Source organism: Anastrepha ludens, chromosome 4 (assembly GCF_028408465.1).
Source record: "Anastrepha ludens isolate Willacy chromosome 4, idAnaLude1.1, whole genome shotgun sequence".
NCBI classification, from domain to species: domain Eukaryota; kingdom Metazoa; phylum Arthropoda; class Insecta; order Diptera; family Tephritidae; genus Anastrepha; species Anastrepha ludens.
The window spans coordinates 50400175-50409531 of record NC_071500.1 but is presented as its reverse complement, the minus strand read 5'-3'; the positions used below and the strand labels follow the sequence as shown (position 1 = coordinate 50409531).

The window sequence follows — 9357 nt, the reverse complement described above, 5'->3', positions numbered from 1 at the left end:
ATAAACTCACTGAACTATGGCGTTCGGTTTTTATTACTCGTAAATAGTTTAAGTCAAGTTATGCACAATTTTCGGTTTGATTGAACTCTCATTTACTCACTTGCTCAGTTCGAACTTAAGTTTTACCAGCTTCGAATGCATTGGCGGCTGCACGAAAAATTGGACGAAAATGATTTTGCTGAAATCAAAGAGTTCATTCGTTATTTCTCTAGCTGTGGAGGCTCTCTTGCTAACGATTGCCTTGAATATAATTTTGTCTGGTTGCTTGATTATTGTTTTGTGTTCCTTTTTTGTTATTGTTGTCTATAGTCTGCACTCTCTGCAATTGCTTTGGTTTGATGGTGGTTTGTTGGCCTCATTGCCAACCAATTTTGCTGTCTTTGGTTCGCTGTTGAGTTTACTCAGTGAACGTGTTTTACGGTGAACGGTCGTGTGCGCGCTCGTGTCGCTTTTGGCAAACAATTTTTCCTGCTTGTTTCGAAGACTTTTGTATCAGTGTTTAGTTGCTGATCGCGTCAAATGTCGTTTTACGGTTTATCAATTTTTGGGTGCTTGTGTACTATTTCGTATATAAAGATATTTTATACTTCAGCATGAATAGCGAATGTTTGCAAGTTAATTGTTTAAATTTAATGAAAAATGTTTGAAGCATAAATTTATCTAACGTAATAAGAAATTCAGGAAATATTATAAATTACATGAAAGAAAAAGAGCGAATGTAATTTATGTGTTTAAAAAAATCCAAAATTTCATATTTTTTTATATTTGGAAATACCCAATGCAGTTTTGTTAATGTCAGCTTAAAAATTACGGCTAATTTTAAAAGTATTCACGTACCAGTTGTTGTCACTTATACTTAATTAAAGAGTGTATTGGATAAACCTTTGCTGCCGCAACAATACAACAAGAGTAGATGACACCTTCAACGATATTGAGACATAAACAGTTGGCTTGCTGAAGGCAAGCAGTAGACGGGGGGCTTCGACTGCAGCTTCCGGCATCGCTCTTTGTATTGTATGCAACTTACTATCATAAGAAGGTACGTTTAAACTTTTTGCTTAAAAGTGAATATTTTTTACAGGCGTGTATTTATGACTTAAAATAAATTTATAGTTATTTGCTTAAATCAATATTCGTAAAGTAACTAATAGCTACTGATTTTATTCACATATCAGTAACTCTGTTTATCTCTTTAATGCAAAAAAGAGTGAATTACTTAAGTCCGCAAATGCTACAGGTTAGGTTAAATTGAATTCACAGGTCAAGTAGTGGCCTCACATAGTCCAAATACATATGGGGTATTAACAGAGACTAGCGCAGACGATTTTTTGTTAAATAACTCTTAAGGCTAAAATAAATTGTAATATAATAAAATGTGATTAAAAAATTATGAGATTTATCATCACCATTTTGTAAATAATAATTTTTGTTCAATATATTTGGCGTAAATTTTGCACTATTTCATGTCAAAAAAAAAACGGAATAGACTAAAACATTTTTAGCAAAGCGTGAAAAGAAAATACGGGCTTGGAGGTAATTGAAAAAAAAACCACAACATTTATTTATTTATATAAATATTTCCTGGACTGGTGCGTGAGTACCATTCGGTATTCGGAGCAAATGCAGAAAAAGGTTTTTCTAATAGCAGTCGCCCTTGGCAGGCAATGGCAAGCCCCCGAGTTTATTTCTGCTATGAAAAAGCTCCTCATAGAAATATTTGCCGTTCGGAGTCGGCTAAAAACTGTAGATCCCTCCATTTGTGGAGCAACATTAAGGCGCACACCTCAAATAGGAGGAGGAGCTCGGTTAAACACACAGAAAAGGGGTACTCGCCAATATTTATATATATGTATATATACCTATAAATAAAAATATATATCTAAAAGTTAAACTTTTTTCATCGAACTTAATTAAAATTTGGATGTAATTGAAGTGCTAATTACGTAGTCTTCTATGAATTTTAATATAAAATAGTTGATAAAATACTTTTGATTTTTATTTTCAAAGATACGCCTGTATACGCCTATGGCATATGGCCTAAGAATTGGATATTCCAAAAAAATTGAGACTCCAAAGGTTAATAATATAAATTTACTCTGAAGCGGTAATTTTTTCCATCTTTGATACACCCTAAGTTGTTTGAGAACACAACTGTAAAATTTATCAGCCCATTTAGTAAAGTTAGAAGTTTTATGAGAATTTTCTGAAAGTTCACTCCCTCTACTTTCTTACTTCTATTTTTTTAATTTGGTAATAAATATGATAATAAGACACATATATTTCGAAAATATCAAGTGAGCTCGATGGTGGATCTGCCCGGCTGTTTTTTACTAAGACACGCTAATTGAAAAAAAAGTTGAAAATTCTGACACAGATATCAAAACCTGCAATTAAAAATATAAATTACAACTATTTTGAGCTGCTAAATATTTACTCTTTATAAACTAATGGGAAAACAGTTAAATATACATAATTTAATTGTATACAATTTACTTGTTAGTATTACCATTCCTAATAATCGAGTTGCCAAACTAATAAAATTTAAGCATCACAAGCGGCTTTGCATTCCGCTCAGTAACATACGTTATGCCAGAGAGCTCACCTAACAAAAATATAAAAACATTTGCCTACTCTCCTTTATTAGCAGAATTATTGAGTATTATGGACATTGATCCAATTATTTTTCTACTAACAAGAGAGCGATAGTGGTAATTCTATCTATCACAATTACAAAATTTTAGATTCCATTCTATCTCGATGGAAGTGTCCAGTTAAACCCAATACAAAGTGTAATTCATTTTTTACAAGGACGTAGACATATATGTAGGGGTGGTCGGGTGTATTGTTAATGAAATTTTGACAAGTACATTTGTCTTGATGCTGCTTCATGATGTTCTATATCGCCTCCAAATGGTAGATAGTTTTCTTTTTATGAGAAACCAAGGCGAATTTATTACAGGTGACAGCAAACACATATAAGTAAAACCCTACATGTATTTGTTGTTGCGTTTGGTCCAACCATCACGTCAAAATCAGCAAGCAAATGTAAACATACGAATGTAAACATACCAATACATACAAACAAAGCATATCATTTTGTCATAAGCCATACCTACGGTGAAAAATTCAGCTGGGTGAATGCTGTCACCTTAATAAATCCACCTTGTGAGAAACCTTTTCATGAGAGAAATGCACTCCCAATTTTGCCTACAGAGAGGCGTCCGCTGTTAGAAGCAACTTTCCCTGTCGTTTTTGGTATTTCGTCCCACAGTGAATTTTAAACCGGGCTCTTCCAATGGTAATTATACATAAAACCATTCAGGTATAGCGGTTGTAAATTAGCTTCCATAATAAACAAATTCCAATCTTTGCGGGTGTAGCGCAAAAAACATGGACATCAAAATGCGTAATCAGATACCGCAATAATAAATTCGTATTGCGTTGATAGATGAGCTTTATCAAGAGCATAAGTTTACATAGGCCCAGGGAAGAAGGATTGAGTTCACGTTATTTTGGAATATAAGAGAAAATTTAGTGACACATAAAATTTGAGAGCTCCACTTGCGTTATGTTGAATGAAAAATGCTTTGCTGACAAGGCCGCGGGTAACATCTAATATTTCATGAGTGAATTTCTCTAAGTGTTGAATCATTTTCGATACGTACGATCAAAAGCATTTAGTTGCAATGCATTGTGGTTGCAAGCTTCAATTTTAGTCAACAAATTAAGTTCATATAATGAAAGCATTAACTCTAAATTAAAAAAAATATGTAAAAATATATCGTTTCCAGCGCCATTCACTTTTGAGTTTGCTGCCGACAACGTTTTAATATAAAATGGTCGCAAAAGTATTTATTTATATGAGTTTTAACTTTTGTTATTGCATTCTTATCGAAACATGGCAACAATGTTTTGCAGCTTGTCAATAACGAGACAATTTGATTAGCGGTCGGCTTCTAAAATTTAGATATATTTCATCACACAAGAATGAAACAAACCTATTACAGTTTAAACACAATTTCAATCAAACACGCAGTGGAAGTAGTTAACAAACCCAAAACTTGCAAGCCCAGGGTTTGACTTTGTTGGAAAGTTATTATAAAACTAGGACGCATATAATACCAATACACACCTTTGCCAATTAGATAAACTTGCAAAATAAAATCCAAAATTAGTAGTCATTTTCTATTGCGATATTTCATATGTTGCAACAGGATTGGCCATATTAGATGAAGTAAAAAGTTCTGACTAGAAGTTTCCCGCTAGATGCTTAGTAATCCATATTATACGATGTATACTTGTACTTGCACATTGTATCGAGGTGGAGGTGATGCATTGGAAGGTGGAGAGCTCCCGAGCGACTTCGGTAGCGAAAACCTTCTCAAAAAATCATAAGTTACTTGGTGGTGGCATGAAATTACAAGGCTTTCTTCTAAAACTTTTTACAAATTTTGTGAAGAAGTAAAAAGTTCTCAACACTTTTTCGCCTTATTTCGACACTGAAATTAATAGTAGGATTATTAGTAAGCATTATCCTATTTAGCTATCTTTTCTGTTTTGTCTGATTTTAAGTTCGTGGTCATTGTGGTCACATGTTCATCCGACTCCTTGATTTCCAAGATTTTATTGCCACTTTGGACGATTGGTATACCATGCCGAGTCGCTTTGATATTATATTCGATCATGTACTGGAACCTTAAATAAAGACTTTTCACTGGCAGCCTGTCCCAATTTTTCGCCTGAGTAGTGGCTTTGATTTTGTATAATGGATAACATTTAATAGTATTATCACAAGCTTCAGAAGCATACGAATTTTCAATTATTATGACGTACACAATTTTCCCCCTATTAGTTGTTTGAAGTACGAATTATTTAAAACACTGATTTTTAGGCATTTATTGTGTCCACTTTTACAGTTGCTATCAATTGTGTCGGCATATTTACAGTTCTTTACATTTATGTAGGAATGCCTGCATAATTGTATGTCTCACTTTGTATTTTATTCGAATTTTTCTACATAAAGGGTATTTTATCTGTATATTTTTAGTGTTTTTTACAATCAAACCCTTTATGCATCGCATACCAATATCTCATTAGACAGCCACAATGCCGCGCAAGCGCAGCGAATGAAATTTGATCGAGCAAATATATTAAAATTTAGACAATGAGTGTCTAATTTACCTACAGAACAGTAGAACCCCGTTTTATTAACCCGGTTTGTAAAGATCACTTGAATAGACATTTATATACAAATATAAAATCATATATCTTCGTGTATCTTTTGAAGTAAGTTGGAATAAAGTTGGATGGATTTGAGAGCGCCGTGAGATCAAAATTGAAAATCGATTAAAACTGAATCTAAAAGAACATGTGTAAGTAGTATGTCTATTATTGTTGAGAGATGGAGAATATAGTTGATTCATTCTACGATGTACAAAATGCCGGCTCTCATTGGTTTCGAAGGAATCAGCTGATTTATTGGCGTAGTTGGGGTCAGAACAGCGGTTGGTTTACGAAAGAATTGAGGTTAAGTTGGTCATATACGAAAATGTTTACTTTGTTATTGTCTGAACAACAACTGACTTCACGATTTTGTGTGTACGTGTGAAATGAGTGGGCTGAATTCTGCTGCCGAGTCGCTCATGACGTGGCAGCCGAAATTACTCTCACAATTTTGCTTCGGATGGCCAAAGCTGGTTTTCTATCATCTATGGATTCATTCTCTGACTCAGAAAGCCGTTTTTGACGTGATAACGTCTTATAATTCGATTTAACAGGCTGCACGCACGAAAAAATGTGTCGTTACCTTGCTCATTAGTGTTACCTTGCTCATTGCCGTTACCTTGCTCATGTGTCGTTACCTTGCTCATTGCCGTTACCTTGCATGAACTGCAAGCGAAAGCGCGGAACGAACGACAAAGGAAACAAAGCAAACGAACGGCAACGTTCGACATCTTGCTCTCTCCTACTTAAGTGAGCGTATATGTGTATGTATGTATATGCGCATATGTACATATATAAATTCACGTATTTGTATTTGCATATGCCTTCTTATTGATTTTTATTAATTTGATTTACTTGAAGAATTTAAAATAAAACCAAGTTTGTTAATAATACCTGTTGTTTTAATGTTATTATTATTTTTTGACGTGATAACGTCTTATAATTCTATGTAGCCGGCTGCACGCATCAAAAAATGCGTCGTTATCTTGCTCATGCGTCGTTACCTTGCTTGAACAGCATGTTATGTTATGTTATATGTTATGTTATGTTATGTTGTGTTATGTTATGTTATGTTATGTTATGTTATGTTATGTTATGTTATGTTATGTTATGTTATGTTATGTTATGTTATGTTATGTTATGTTATGTTATGTTATGTTATGTTATGTTATGTTATGTTATGTTATGTTATGTTATGTTATGTTATGTTATGTTATGTTATGTTATGTTATGTTATGTTATGTTATGTTATGTTATGTTTTGTTATGTTATGTTATGTTATGTTATGTTATGTTATGTTATGTTATGTTATGTTATGTTATGTTATGTTATGTTATGTTATGTTATGTTATGTTGTGTTATGTTATGTTATGTTATGTTATGTTATGTTGTGTTATGTTATGTTATGTTATGTTATGTTATGTTATGTTATGTTATGTTATGTTATGTTATGTTATGTTATGTTATGTTATGTTATGCTATGTTATGTTATGTTATGTTATGTTATGTTATGTTATGTTATGTTATGTTATGTTATGTTATGTTATGTTATGTTATGTTATGTTATGTTATGTTATGTTATGTTATGTTATGTTATGTTATGTTATGTTATGTTATGTTATGTTATGTTATGTTATGTTATGTTTTGTTATGTTATGTTAAAGTACAATATATTATGTTATGTTAATGTTAACTCATTCTCTATATCCATACAAAATATCTATCAAACAAATAAAATTAAAATTTTCTTTTGAAAAATGCAACCATTCAATCAGTATTTTCTTATGACGTTATCACGTTAAACTATCGTCAGTAAACCGACTTTACAGACAACCTCTTTTTCAATTAGTTATAGTTGGGAAAAAGCAGAGTAAGGGCTTTGTTGGGTATATGGTAGTCACTTTGTTTATTTCAAGTGATAAACCCAACCAATAATCGTAACTCCCTCTTTTTTCGCTTGCTAAAGAATCCAATTGTCGCGTTGTCCGGCTTTATCAAGAAGCACTTTAATGTTACGCTGCAGTGTGTGTGTCTTTCGGCACGAGATTCTAGCTGCGCCTAACTGCTCGGGAAAGACTTAACTTAAATTGACTGAGCCGCAGATTCAAATTTTGTTTAGTCAGTTATTTGGTTACCCTGAAAAAAAAATTATTTTAAATTTGTTGTTTCTCGCTGTGGAACTCAGACGCAACTAGAATTCTTGGATTGGTTTTGAAGATATGCAAGGGTTTTCAAATGCTTTTAGAGCACTTTCCATTTCAAAGTAGCTATCCTTATGACATCCACTCAATTCCACTGAATATTTAAAAAAAAATTAAAGGATATGTATACTAGATTAGGTACCTCAATGAATTCATAGCTAATTTCTTTTTATGGAAGTATTCCAAGAGTGCGTGACTACCATTCGGAATTCAGAAAGAGCGTAGGTTCGAATTAAGAAAAACATTTCTCTAATAGCGGTCGCGCCTCGGCAGGCAATGGCAAACCTCCGAGTGCATTTCTGCCATGAAAAAGCTCCTCATAAAAAATATCTGCCCTTCGGAGTCGACTTAAAACTGTAGGTCCCTCCATTTGTGGAACAACATCAAGACGCACATCAGAAATAGGAGGAGGAGCTCGGCCAAACACCCAAAAGGGTGAAGGAGCCAATTATTTATGTATATGTATATATTTACATATATATATATTCCAAGAGTAAGAAAAACAAGAAATCATAAAATATTTCATCAAGAAAAACGTATAAGCGAATGAGAGGAAAAAAATTGCACGAAAGTGGGAATGACAAGCTGTGTTAACATTTATGTTCAGTAAAGTTTCGAAAGTCATCATGAATCGTATAATGCAAGAACAACGCTTCCAAATTGTGAAAATTTACTTGGAAAAAATAAATTTATTCGCGAGTTTCATAGAGCACTCGTCCACTTTAAGGTCAACATCAAGAAATTATCTAGCAGTCTTTAATAAATAAAAATTCATTCCAACAATGCTTCTCTTCGTATTATCATTTTAAGTTCTCAAGCTAAGATTAGCAAGTGATCAGCCTACCTTTTCGATTCTGGTGCCGGAGTTTTCTAATAACAGAATAACAGTGTGTAGGTCAAGGATAATAGATTACCGGGCTTGGCTAATCTGGTATGATAAAAATAAAATGGTGCGATCAACTTCGGTCGTCACCGGGTGCTCACACGGATTCATACACTCGCCCAACACAATCTCAGTTTTTTTGTAAATAAACGGCTGTCATGATCTCGGTAACGTTACTAATGCTGATTCTTTCAAATTCGCTGAATGCCGGTTCACGGTCTGATCTCGGCCAATTCTTTTTATCATGGATGTAAGTGAGTTTGAAAATTGGATTTTCGCTATCTACATCCCAAGGCGAAAGCTTTGCAAGATCCATACCGAATTGCAAAGTGGCTGTCCTATGTCCTCGATAGCCTCACGAATTCCATCTTTGAGGTCTTGAATCGACCCTGGGCTGTTGGCGTAGACCTTCTCTTTCACGTGGCCCCAAAGAAAAAGCTCACAAGTTGTTAAATCACAAGATCTTGGTGGCCAATTGTGATCACCTCTTCGAGAGATAACATCGTCCGGAAACTTTTCTCGTAAAAGATGAGTGCCTTCGTTTGCTTGTGTGGCACGTAGCGCCGTCTTGTTAAAAATACACGTTTGTTGATCAGTTGTTCATCAATACCATCCAATTCTGGCCATAAAAATCACCAATAACACCTGTTATTGGAAAACCCTTTATATGCATTACCAACGATGCTGTTAATTTAAAGCTACGATGGAGAGAAGCGCAGACCAGTGAAGGGTTTAAAAGCTTCAGAGAATTCAGTTGATCTACTTTAAAAAATATAAACAATCATAGGCATTAATTACTTATTTACTTTTTCTATCTCCTGTTTTTATATATTTACAAATATGTTGCAGCATTACTATGCTAGGGCACTTGAATGGAAATGCAGTTTCAATCGGGTTTTACTGTATCTGCATAATATTACATACCAGTATATAAGCCAATACCTAAAACAATCATGGATATACACATTCAGATATATGTATATAGTCTGCACACATGCAAGTATATGTGGCTTTGTGGCCACACAATTGAGGGCACTATGGCTCTGCTAT

The 9357-nt window shown here is 33.9% G+C and overlaps 1 protein-coding gene across 1 annotated transcript in view; it reads left to right on the top strand.

The window, feature by feature from the left end:
* Nucleotides 1–209: 209 nt before the first annotated feature.
* LOC128862258 (uncharacterized) overlaps nt 210–9357 on the top strand; it is a 61391-nt gene continuing 52243 nt past the window's right edge. Inside the window, exon 1 of the mRNA XM_054100781.1 lies at nt 210–1039. The gene's annotated coding sequence lies outside the window, so the exon portion shown is untranslated. The remainder of the gene's footprint in view (nt 1040–9357) is intronic.